Source organism: Pithys albifrons, chromosome 17 (genome assembly GCF_047495875.1).
Source record: "Pithys albifrons albifrons isolate INPA30051 chromosome 17, PitAlb_v1, whole genome shotgun sequence".
NCBI lineage: Eukaryota > Metazoa > Chordata > Aves > Passeriformes > Thamnophilidae > Pithys > Pithys albifrons.
In genome coordinates, this window is record NC_092474.1 from 12,298,943 (window position 1) to 12,310,840 (window position 11,898).

Sequence of the window (11,898 nt, forward strand, 5' to 3'; positions counted from 1 at the left end):
TCATCCCAGACCTGCAATGATCTCCAAAACAAAAGCCACAAGGCCAAGCAGAACCCCCTCAGTCCAGAGGGAACACAGGCACTGGACTGTCTCTCTTGGAGCTCCAGGCTGTGCTTTCCTCCATGCCTGTCTGGAGAGGGGAAATGAGCACCATCTATCCACACATGCAGTGTCCGCAGAGACCGAGCCCTTCGCCCTCTCCCAGCCTTCCCTGTGGCTTCAGGCAGCAGGGCCAGAGGAGCTTGGGGAGAACATCAGGCAACACTGGCCTCTGAGGAGCTGTGGCAGCAGCCAGCACTTGCAAAGCCTCGCTCCTTGTCACAGGCTGCAGGGAAGGACAGATGGCACCAGAAACAGTGCCTTGAGCTGACACAGAGCAATCTGCCTGCTGAAGGGTGAGCCTGCATACCAGTGAAGCTGCTCTTGTATCTGTCTCGCTACAGCCTGTAGAAATCCAAGTGCTGTTTTGCTCCTGGTGTTCTATTTGGCCACACGCTGCTCTCCTCACGCAATCACACCCTGGGATAACTCCATCTAGGATGCATCTCATCAGCACAAATGCAAATAAGCCATTTAATAGAGGCAGTTTGGAGCACTGTTTGCTGAGCACTTCATCAGGCTGCAGAGGAGCTGCTGGGGCTGTGGCAGGTGAAGCCAGCTGGCGTGGAAATGTGCAGAGAGCAGCAGGCTGAGGCTCCATCTATTCCCCTTGCTGGGCTCAGCTCTCCATAATCCTTAAAAAGGGAGGAAAGAAAACAAAACAAAGCCTCTCTGCATCAGTCTGCTTTGGCCATACATCCTCCGTACTGCAACGGCGCTTGGGCCATCGCAGCAACCCAATGAAGTGTTGCTGTAATTAAGGTTTAATGGAGCTGCAAGACTGTGTCATAGCAAAGAGCCTTATAACAGAGGTGGAATGCAATTTACTGCCCACCAGGTAGAGAGCAATAAATCTGCAATATTTATTGGCAAGAGAGAGAAATGTGATCCAGAATTCCATATGCTGCGCTGGGGGAGGAGATGAACATCATTTCCAAAGGGGAAAAGTTCCTCGACTGCTCTTACTCTGAGTTGTGTTGTGGAGCAGGGGTAGTGCTGCTGGCCATTCCCAAGGATCCCACAGCACCTTCCATGCTGCAGGCAGGCTGCTCTGAGGGCAGGGAGTGGCAGCTGGTACCCTGTCACTTAGGGAGGGGAGGGGATACTGTGGCCAGCACATCTGGCCAGCCCCACATTCCTGCAATATGAGCCCCAGGATAATGGGAACACAAAACCTCAGGGCCAGCCCCACAGCTGGTGGAAGCCAGCACAGCCACACTGATTTGCACCCATGGAGTAACTGGCCTCAGGGTTGGTGTTTTCCCCCTCTTACCTCTTTCACTTGAAACTTGTGGGCAGGCAGTAAATAGAATGGTATTCAATTTATTGCCCTTGGAAAGGGGAAAGGCTGAGCAGCCTGTGGAGCTGGGCCTGCTGTTCCTGAGGAATGGAGGCATTCCTAGACTGCTGCTCGAGACCATTAAAGTACCCCTTCTGCTGTTGAGACTCCAGGGGAGCATCTGTAGCACTTCCACTGGAAAATCTGGATCAAAAAATACAAGAAAATCATGCTCCTGTGGCACATGGAGTGCAGTGACACTCTGGAAGTGTGGTGAGAGGATGCCACTGAGTGTTCTTTAGGCACAAAGAGACAGAAGTCACAACTAGAGAAGATCCATGTTTCTGGAAATCTTAAATTGCACAAATGCCCCATCAGGAAGTTTGTGTGAACATGTAAAGGGGACATGCATCCAACACATGCAGTCGTGGTTTCCTCCATTAACTTTGGAGCTGAGAAGGGATGCATGTGTGGGAATAGGGCACTCTGCATTCTTCACTGTCCTGAGGTGGATGACCAAGTGCCAGTGCTGAGTAATACTACAATTAGACAAAATCAAAACACAGAACTATTGCCAGGTGGAAGAACAACCAGAGAAAAGCCACAGTGCCCCAACCCTGGAAGGTGTTGAGTACCTGTGCTGGAGACTGTGGCAATGACAAATGGCCAGTCCCTCTCTGGGGACTGGATTAGCTGTTTCCTATGTGTCCAATAGACATTTTCTCTCCGAGCAGAACAACTGGCAGGAGGCTAGTCCTGCCTCCTGAAAGGGCTGTGGCAGATGCAGGGCTGTGCTGGAGGAGGAAGCTTGGATTTCACAGCCCTTAATTCCCCACAAGCAAACTGGGTTGTCCGAGGGTCACCGAGATTGGTCTGTGTGCATGTGCGAGTGTCAGGGACCAAGCAAAGAACAAGAGGGAGTTTTGCAGCAAGATTAATCCTCTCCCAGAACTGGCTCTGCCCCAAGAGTGACTCTCAAAAATGCTGGCATAAATCTGCAATTAATGCTGTTTGCCTCAGTGGAGCTGCTTGGGACGTAATTGACAGCGATGTTTGGCCCACTTGGTGCTGATCCCATGGTTTATACTCTCATTTTCCCTTCTCTGAATGAATTTTCCAGATGGATTTGCTGCTCCTCTCCTCCTTTCAAGTGTCTAGGGATGAAGAACTCCATCATTTTTGGGAGCAATTCCCATTGAAGACCTTGGAGAACACACACTGGCAGGGACACAACTTGTACCGGGTGCCACGTGTTGTAAATGCACGGTGACATCAGTGCTCTGGCTCCTGTCACCAGGAGCAGGAGGAGGTGACAGGGCCACAGGGCCCTTCATGTGGTTCCAGCCTTCCAGCACGAGTGTGGTGCAGACTCTGGCAGCACTTCAAGACAGTGTTTGAGTTCCCTGGGGACGTGCCAGGGAGATAACCTTGGCCATCTCCGCCAAGGCAGAGGTTTCAAAGGCTCCTCTCAGGCCTGGCTTTCAAGTTGAAAAAGTCCATCTACTGTCTAAGGGAATGAGGTGACCCCCAGCTGGGAGTGCATTTGAGAGGCTCAAACCCTTGAGGAATCCTGAGAGACTGTACTTCTACCCAGAATGCAGAGTCCTGCCCTAAAATGTGTTGTGTTACCAGACAGCTTTTGAGTTCATCACCTTTCATCACGTTTCTTGAACATCTCAGAGCAAGCTTTGCCCCCCAGCTTTGCACATCTACAGGTTTCTTGTGGTCCCAGTGTATTCAAGGACCAGCAATAGCCAGTGTGTTGCATTGACAGGGTTCAGAGGATGAAATGAGGGGGTTTTCCCATCCTTAGGCTTAGACCATATTTTTAAGACCATGCCATGTCCCATCTTGATGCCATGGTGTGCACCTCTGACAGCTGAGTTATGTAGTTTTAGAAAGTCAGGATTGTCTGGGAAGGCTGAAGCTGTACTTCCTTGGCATACAGCAAAGGAAAGTAGAAGATCTACCATTTCTATAACATATTTTTGCAAAAATCTCTTATCGGCCTCAACCTTTTCACAGTGACCAGGGCTCAGGTCACACTAAGGTGGGGGGAGGCACTTAAGGACACCCCTTCAGCTCTGCAAGCACCACAGTGAACCCCAAGCCGTGGGAATTTGCTTTGGTTACACTCCCCTTGGCACACAGAGTGCAAAGTGCCAGAGACCTCCTGTGACCCCTTCCAGAAGCCAAGACACTTTTTGGAAATGGGAAAAGACACAAAAAGGCTGTTTGGGATTGTCCACAGCCTCTTCCCACAACTGCCCTGAACTCTTGCACTGTACCATCCTCCTGCTCTTCCCTTGGTGCCAAGGGCTAAGGCTGAGTACCCTCACAAGAGCCACTCTCAACCTTTAACCCCCTATGACTTCCAGGCTGACACCAGACTGCCCACATCGGTCAGCTCAAAGCCTCACTTTGTTGATCTGGATGATCTCCAGGGCTGTTCTCAGAGTCAAAGTTCCTCCATCCCCTGCAGCTGCCATATCAGGGCCTGGCTATAAAGCACTGAGGGCTAATCATCCTGAAACGAGCCATTCCTGCTCCCAGAAAAAGCTCTGTCTGGCTGAGGGCAGACAGTTCCTCCCTCCTGGAGGCAACTCTGTGAGCTGCCTAAACACAGCAAAGATTTTTGTTCTTGGGGTGGGTTTTCATCCCTCCCTCCCTCCTTCTCACTGCCTCCAGAGCCAAAGGGCCTGTTTGTTTTGCTGTTACTTATCAGAAAGGTTTATTTGCGATTGCTTGAGAGGGGAAAAAACCCTGTGTAGCCTCAGGCAGCCAAGCTCAGTGCTCAGGAACATAATGGCTGGAGCCCCGGGCCCATATGCTCGCCATCCTGGGAGGTGGAAGGCCAGCTCTGATCACATCCAGCTGCTCAGGATACAACTGATCAGGTATGGCTGGATGTCAAAAAACCCCAGGGTCAGCCTGACTGGGGGTTGAGGCAGGGAGGGGAATGGGCAAGGAGCTGTTTAAAGTGTGCTGCAGAACTGGGAATTTTCCTGTTGGGAGATGTCAGGGCTGCAAACTCAGACACGTATCCAGTCCCCCTGGAGGGAGGGAGGGAAAGAGGAGGAGGAGGAGGTTATATTTCCCCTGTCAGCTACTATAGCATCCTCTGAGCTTCCTGAGAGAAAAAGCTTTCGTACAGCACTGAATAATTCCTGCATTTTTAGGTTCCTATTTCCCCCATGAATTAAGACCTAGGAATTCAGCTTGTTTGTTGTCGCTTTTGTTACTGAATATCCATGAAAAGCTCAATGTCCCTGGGAACTAATTAGGTATTAACCCTGCATTATTGCTGCATATCAGCCATGGAAACACACCATTTGGCTAAATCTCCTTGAAATATGGAAATATTGAAGGGTCAGGTGGAATGGCTGAAAAATAAGTTAAAAAATAGCAAGATTTCTGGGACAGGGAAAGAAAAGGAGGAAATATTTCAACAAAAGAAACTACATGGTATTATTTTTTACAGTTTCTATCAAATTCTAAACAAAACTATTATTTTTTACAGTTTCTATCAAATCCTAAACAAAACTAAGAGATAGGAACAAATCTTTTTTCTAGAAGAACAATGAGGTTTCACTGGGAATAGTGTCTGGGAGAGATTGGGAGCAACACAGGATCTATTCCAGCCTAACTTCTAATGCTTTACTTGTTTTGTTCTTAGGTCCTCACCACCATGTTTTCGGGCAAGATACTCTTGGAAGGACACCTCAGGCAGCTGCTGCTTTCAAAGACCTGAGCCTTCAGTGATGGGCAAGCAATAATTGTGTACTTTGGAGTATCTTCTTACTCCTGTGCATGGCAACGTTTCACAGCACAACATTGTCTGCCACAGAAGCACAGACCACTAATGGCATGATTCAAATAAACGTGTGCCTATCTATATTTTATTACTCATGCCATTTCAGGGGTTTGCAGATAATAAACTCTGAATACTTATTCATCTATTTTGCCTCAAAGATGTTACCATTCCACTTAAACCCCTTCTTTGTGCTCCAAGCAGCAGCACACTTCATCAGACTGAACATGGCCTCATAGCAGCTTTGTAGAGCCCTTAAAATACCTGAAAACTCTAAACTGAAGCCATTGGAATGGGATTGCTGCCATCCAGCCTCTCCTTGCTCCCTTTCCTATGGTTCAGGGGAGACAGCACCTCCTGACCCCCTCCCCACCCAGTGACAGGGATACAGCCCCCTCAAACCAGAGTGTTTCTTCAACACTGTGTCAGCCCAGACACACTGACTCAATCCAACACACCACTGAACCAAAATATTTTGATTTGATAAAACAAACTCAACAACTGTTTAGACTTTGTCTGACCAGACTCACAATGGAGGTTTCCTTTTCAACTTCCCTATTTATTCTCATCTCTGCCATCATGCAGTTAGGTGAGCACAGCCAAAGCCAGTCCCTTCTCCTCTCCCCTGGATCCCCAGGGAAAGGCCAGGTCTCCTGGATTGTCTCCCACTGCACTCTTGCATGGAGCCAACCCAACAAGACTGCAGATGACTTCAGGAAACCCCAAACACGGCTATAATGAAAAAGGATTATTATAGTATTTTGCTTTCCAGTTGTTAAATAAGCACTTCCCACAAACCCAGTATGGAAGTGAAAGGCCTCACTTCAATTGTTAGTGGGTTTATAGTGGCTTTCCCAAAACATCCTTGTCTCCCCATTACAATAAAATAACCCTGTGCCTCTCACAGCTACACCCAACCTGCAGCTCCTCCTGCTCACAGTGGGAGGTCTGTTCTCACATCAGATTCAAGCCAGATAAAATCAATTAAAGCAAAAAGGATGGGGTCTGCTGAGAAGACAGAAGGCATTTGGGGTAAAATCTCCCAGCTGAATGCAGGGCCCAGGCTCTCTTGTTTCTCCATGGAAGGTGGGGCACAGCAACATCCCTCCACGTGACTCCAGACTGCCAGTCCTACCTAATAGTTTTTGTAGTGGCTTAAATAGCAAGGAAGATACAAGTCAGAGGCAGAGCAAAGAGGATATGAATGCAGAAGATGGCCAGAGGAAGGACTTCTGGTAACTGGGAGAGATGAATAATGACTTTGCTTCCCTCCATTACTCAGAGGTGACTAATTCCTGTGGGGCCCTGAGATAAGAAAACCAAACCCAGATTTTTGTACCCTGCAGAAGAACACACCATTCTTCCTTCTCTACCTTCTACCCCTCTGCAACCACCCCCTCAGGACCTACTTTGTATATTTATACCCATTTATATCCCCTCAGAGCCACCCACTGTGCCCATTCCTGCCTTTGTCCCCTGGTGACCCCAGGCCATTCCCTTGTGCCTTCCCAAAGGGAATGGCAGAGCACTGAAGCTCATACATACCCTGAGTAACAAATGTTGTCTTTGTAACTTTACCCCCCTGCAAGCCTTCCCCCTCCCTGCCCCCTCAGCCTGCATGCCATCCAATTTGTCACCTACAAGAAAGGTCAGGGTCCTGCTGGGTGCCCAACATCTCTCAGCTTGGGGCACTTAGTTTCACATTTTTTCTCCTACTAAACAAGATTTTGAAGCAGAGAAAGAACAAAGCAAAGAAATTGGCTTGAGAGAGGGACTGATACAGACCCTGTCTGGTGAGGGAGGAGTTTTCTTTGCTTCCCTCACACTTAAATTCTCCAATGTCCTGGTAGAAAACACAGATTTCCGGAGGGAAAATGCCTCTGGCAAGATGCTGAGACCTTCAGCTTCCTCTGAGAGCAACGTTAGCTCTTAGGAGCTTGCCTTGCTGGCTGCTCTGTGGTGTGAACAGACTCTAATTAGTCACTTAACTTAAGAAATAAGACTCCCAAGAGAAGATTTCAGAGGGGAGTTCAGAGCTCTTCAGACTGAAATTATCAAAAGCCTAATGCAATTGCCTTTGCACAAGCTCTGTCTCCCTCTCCCCATTTGACTATCTATTAAAATAGGTGCTATGAAATACTTGCACAGCTTTGCCAAACCATGGCTTGTGCAGCCTCCCCTGGAGCCACTGGGGTGAATTCCCATCACATTATCTTCTGGATTTGGGCTGGGGAGAGGAAGGTGTGTCTGTTCAAGCATGTGGAGCTGCTCAGGAGCAAGTGCTGCCTCAGATCTGTCAGACACAGTGGAGAGGAACAGAAGCTGCTTAAAATCTCAGACCTTCAGCAAAGGATTCTTTGAGATCAAAGGGATTCTTAGAGCTGCATGCTGTCAACACTGGACCTGAACTGCACTGAGTATTAAGGGCCATCTTTATTCAAAGTATCAAACCTGAGCCCACATCTCCAAATGATTCCAGCAGTAGCTGAACATTCCCACAACCCTGTGGCTCTTTGACAGACTCTGTAAGCAGCCCTGACAGAGTGCTAGTGCTTGCTGCTTCCTAACTTACATCCTAGGGATAGGAAGACTGGGTTTGGGGTATTCCCAGCTCCAGAATTGCCATGCTGAGTTAACGCAGTAGTTTCTTCAGCTTGTACCATTCCTGATAGAATATGGAATTGTTTAGGCTGGAAAAGCCCTCTAAGATTGAGTCCAACCTTTCCCCCAGCACTGCCAAGCCCACCACTAACTCACCAGTTTAAATCTCTCCATGGCTGGTGACTCCACCACTGCCCTGGGCAGCCTGTGTTGGAGAAACAAGTGGAAACCTTCATCACTACCGTGATTTTATAAAATTCTAAGTTCTTGTTTCCAGTGAGTGATAGTCTTTCTGCACCTCTCCCCGAGAGAGCCCACTGACCCAGCACAAAAAAGGCACATTAAAACCTTTCTGATATTGCCACAAATGACTTGTGAAAAGCCTGCTGTGGGGTCAGCTCTCCCCATCTTCTGAGCCCAGCTCTGCACTCAGCCAGTATCTCCTGGAAGTGAGATGAAAATGCTGTAGTCCAATGACCTGAAAACATCACAATTTCCTCCCCAAACCTTTCTAATCATAGTTAAAGTGATTATTTTATAGGTGAGAAGAAAGTCTCCAATTTCTTCTTCAGTAGAACCAAACCTAGAGGAGCTCTTGAAGAGATATAAAGTCTTTTTTAAATTTATTTTTAAATGGAGACTCTGAGACAAATCCTCAAACTCTGAATTCCCAGCACACATGTGCAAACTCATGTCACATCAGCATCTCTTGGAACTCTAAGCTGGAGTCAAAGGCCATGGAGAAGACTCTTCAGAAGGCAGTAAGTCATCAATTCACCTTATCTCACCAGGGATGTTCAGTGCAGTGCCTAGAGTTGCTTTTCTGATTCCCTTCAGAATTCAGAGCTCACCATGGTTTTTTTCTCCCACACATGGCACTGATCCTAACTGGAATGGACAGTACCCATTCAGAAAAAGAAATTAAAGTTATACAAAACATTCTAATTTCATATTAGTAACATTTTATTCTGAGCCCTGTGTTCCCCTGCCATGGGCAGGGACACCTTCCACTATCCCAGGTTGCTCCAAGCCCCATCCAGCCTGGCCTTGGACACTCCCAGGGATGGGGCAGCCACAGCTTCTCTGTCCAACCTGTGTCAGGGACTCACCGACCTCACAGGGGAGAGTTTTTTCCTAACAGCTCATCTAAACCCACCCTTTGTCAGTGTGAAGGAAGCAAAGGGTCAGCATGAGGTCCAAGCATATGAGTGAAAGCCCTTTAAACTCCTCGAAGAGCACTCAGTTCCCTCCCCAGACACGTTGGCACACACTGACCTGTCTTGGCAGACCTGGCTGGCACAGTTTGGCACAGAAAGAGAGGGAAGGAGGGATGTGCACCCACCCCAAGCCCCCAGCCCGAGCCACCCCCCGCTGGAGCCCCAGCGCTGCCGCTCCGACCCGCAGGACCATGGACAGCAGTTCCCAGCGCGGGGCCGCCGCTCGCTCTGCTCCCAAACACCGCGAACAGACCTCAGCAGCACCTTTGGATTCCTTAGCTGCCCTGGGCTACACCTTGAAAACACTCACATAAAGTACCATGAGCCGGTTCTGCTCTCTCTGTGTGCTGGAGCTCCTCAGTGGGTGGTGCACATGAGCCCAAAGAACACCCTGCTGAGTCCTGGGAACACCTGAGAGCAGAGCAGAGAACTTGAACTCTCCCTGCTCTGCTGGAAACAGAAGCCTCTCTCCTGGCCCATGTCCTGATAACAAACAGGGTGTAATGACAGCGTTCAGAGGAACATAATTAACCTCTCAGCCCCCACTGTAACCAGTCTCTGGCTTCCAAGACACACTGAAAGGATTTCTGTGCAAAGGGCAAGTTGTTCCACACTCACATACTCAATTTACTCCCTAACTCCACTCATGCCAGAATTCACCAAATAACCCAGAGTGTGATAACATCTCACAGGATTTTTGTGATGGAATTGAACCTTATGATCCTTGTCAGTCCCTTCCAACTCAGGATATTCTGTGATTTTATGAACTCATTTTATGAGGTGCCAATGGCATTTTACACACTGAATTCACAACACATGACACTGGATGTCCAGACATCACTGGAATACACATCTTTCCAGGAGGAAAGAAGAAACAGCACATTCATCTCTGCCACAGCACTGCAAATTATTTTAAATACCAGTGCCAGTATATCAAGAACTAATTATTAAATCCCTTGCAGGTCTAATTCTACACAGATATCTCAAAATAAGTGGACCATCAGCCACATTTTGCTATCAGCCACCACTTTTACTTTGACAAGATACTACAAGACCAGTACTCCTACAAGGCAGATTCATTCTCACTCAGCATCCAGAGCTCAACTTGGAGGATAAGGAAAATGAGAGAAATGGCTAGTGACAGTGAGCCTTGATAGGGTCATGGGCTTTGCAACAGCTTCAACATGCAGGCGGGTGAAAACATCACTCTCAAAGTAAAGGGACAGAGGAAAGAAATGAAGGAGAGGAAAGAAAAAGGAAAGGTTGATGGACAGTTGGACTTGTTGAGGGTGAAATCAATTAAAGTGCATCAAATCCAGACTTCATGCTTTTTCAAAGTGACAAATATGTGCTGGAAACTGAGAAAGATGAGGGGAAAATAATGTCTTTGACCTCCCGGAGACCGGCTGTTCCTTCCGTCAGAGGAGCCAGAAGTGAAGTGAGATGCGTTCATGATAAATTGTAACAGCCAGGCAGCCACCTTAAAAAAGAACGAGGTGAAAAGGTTACAGAAGGGACCCAAAATGCGAAGAATTCAACCAAACATCAAGATAAATCAACTCAGGCCCTTGTGTGTGCATCCCCAGCCTTCACAGAGCTGCTGCAGCTCAGCTCAATTTGTGTGGCTTTACTTGAAGTGTAAGAGTCACACACACACACATATCTTGTTTACAACAGCTTTGGAAAACACCCTTACAAAGGGCTGATCACCTCAACCTTCCCAGGTGAAGGGGTGCAGCAACCACCCCATCTGCCAGCCTGTTTTGGAGTTTGTTAGACAATTAGAACACTTCTTTAATACACAAATGTCCCTGAAAATCCAGTGTTCAGCTAAATTCAGCTGTGTTTTAGCAGAAAGCTTCCCAAGAGCTGGACACCTCCCCCCTGCTAAAGCAAACATAAAATATTCACACTTCTGAAAGTTTCAGAGCTTTAGTATCTCTTATTTTCTCTTGCACTTAGACAGAATTTTCTAGTTTTGAGCTTCAAATTAGGGTATAAATATTTGTCTGGATGCCTCCACCAACAAGGCAACTTTGGAACTTTCCCCTTACTAACAATCAGAAACTATTAACTCACACACAACAGTGGAATGCAAAAGCTGGAATCTTTTAAAGAATCAATAAACATATGATATCTCCTAATAAAATCTTTGGAACATCCTTGTAAAGACTGTGCCCTGCTGGGAATATACATTTTCAGTCTGTTAAATGTCCAAGAAAATATCTCAAACCAGGTGAAACAAAAACTCAGTATTAAAAAATGACAATTCCCTTGACAGTGGTCTTTCCCACATAAGGTAAGACTTCATGAATCATTTGGGTCAAAGTTCTCCTCCTGGTCCATTTCTAGCAAAAAAGCTTCCCAGTGCTGCATTCAAAGGTTTATGTGAGCTGTAAAAAGCCAAAGCAGAATTTTAGGGAATATTTACTGCAGTTCTGCACATTTGTGCATTTCAGCAGGGAACTCCTCATACACCTCCCACTCAAATGCTCACACTGACTACAAACTGAGTCCTTACTCGAGTCCATCAAGTGTCCAAACACCAGGTGTTTATCAGACAGGGTCCCTCTTAAATTATTAATACCTACCAATGGACGTCACCCTGAGATCTTCAAGCATGACCTTGCCCAAACTTTTCTGCCAACTTCCAACACCAGGCTGACCTTTGAGGAGGTCACTGAAGAAACCACGTTTTCCCTCTTTTTTGAGCCTTTCCTTTGACTGGAGGGACCATAGGAAGTAGCTTACACTGGGTATGTTAAGCTAAGCTTGTTCACCCTGCTGCCTGCACTGCAGACAGTCACCTTAGGGCAGCCCTAAGCATGGGAGCTTTTGGAGATTCCCAACTGCAGCATGGAATTCCTCCTGCCTCGGAGCTCATTGTGGCA

General features: G+C 47.4%; 1 long non-coding RNA gene across 1 annotated transcript; it reads left to right on the forward strand.

The window, feature by feature from the left end:
* Nucleotides 1-3,899: 3,899 nt before the first annotated feature.
* LOC139680065 (uncharacterized) lies at nucleotides 3,900-5,335 on the forward strand. Its single transcript, XR_011699294.1, has 2 exons — nucleotides 3,900-4,275; nucleotides 5,055-5,335. It is a non-coding gene; the product is annotated as an uncharacterized lncRNA (long non-coding RNA).
* The last annotated feature ends 6,563 nt before the right edge of the window (nucleotides 5,336-11,898 follow it).